Source organism: Sinocyclocheilus grahami, unplaced genomic scaffold (assembly GCF_001515645.1).
Source record: "Sinocyclocheilus grahami isolate Dianchi unplaced genomic scaffold, SAMN03320097.WGS_v1.1 scaffold1756.1, whole genome shotgun sequence".
NCBI classification, from domain to species: domain Eukaryota; kingdom Metazoa; phylum Chordata; class Actinopteri; order Cypriniformes; family Cyprinidae; genus Sinocyclocheilus; species Sinocyclocheilus grahami.
The window spans coordinates 63,254-64,465 of NW_015506935.1; the positions used below are offsets into that span (position 1 = coordinate 63,254).

The 1,212-nt window shown below is 31.2% G+C and overlaps 1 pseudogene; it reads right to left on the bottom strand.

Moving 5' to 3' along the window:
• The window catches only part of LOC107572472 (verrucotoxin subunit beta-like), an 11,726-nt pseudogene extending 11,201 nt beyond the window's left edge, over positions 1 to 525 (bottom strand).
• Between the last annotated feature and the right edge of the window lie 687 nt (positions 526 to 1,212).

Genomic DNA, 1,212 nt, shown 5'->3' on the forward strand with positions numbered 1-1,212 from the left:
GAGACCGTGTTACCGATATATATGGAAATTATAGAAATAAACCAAGATGGATGTTATTATTATTATCATTGTTATTACTACTCTGAATAATGTAATTATGTTTTAAACTGCACGTTTAAAAACAAAACTGAGTAGTTAATGTTATTCTGAAGCTGTTTGTGCCCTGTTTATTCATGTTTACTATTAATATCAACATTTTTCATACAGTCTTGGCATCTTTACAGGTTTAATCTGTGACTGACCTCAGACCTGCATGCCAGATAAACCATTAAAATATTATTTTAAATTATTAGAGAAATAAGTTCCAGTGTGAGACATTTTTATATATTCTTATAAAGAATATTCTTCTAAAATATTCTTATAATGTATTCTAATATAATTCTTCACTCACCTTCTCTGTTCTTCAAAGCTCTTCCTTCAGTTTAAGCTGTTGAAGAGGAGCTGAACTTGTCTTTAGACCAGTGAATGAAAGTAAGACGTTGTTTAAATGTTTCTCTGTACAAACCATGAAATGAGTTTGTTGTGATTTTCTTTCTCTGCGACTGACTTTTATTTGCTGGTCAAATATCACTTTTTGTAAGTTCCGCTAAAGTTTTTTTTTTTTTTAACTAAAACTAGGAATGAAAAGTACCCACATCCTCATAGCTGATGTTCTGACGCCTTTATGTGACACTTCAGTGCTTTTATTTCTCAGCATCGTTTACTGGAAATCATGTCTTTTCTTGCTTAGCCTCTTAACCTCTTTTTTACAATAAAGATATCATACAGAGATAATTAATTGATTTCTTTATCTGTATCTGATATCTGTATCATACAGAAACAAACAGCAAACAAATAACACAAAAAAAATGTGTTTATTCGTTAATTTGTTTGTTATTTTATAACCGTTAAAACTAACTGCAAATTAAAACATTGTAGATGTTTCTTTTCTGACAAACTACAGCTTTTTTCTAATGCTAAAGTTTTAAGTCAGTTTACTATAGAGCTCCGGAGGTTGACGTCACGCAATCTAAACTCCCCCATTTTGGCAAGCAACCAGGAGAGCGCTAGAGCTAGGGATGGGCGATACCCCTTATTTTGTTTTCGATACGATACCGATATTTTTCAAAGCAGTATCGTCGATATCGATACCGATTCGATACTTCTGCACTAAACTTTTAAATTATGAAATGTATTAAATTATTAAATTACTAAGAGTAAAATGGGTAATGA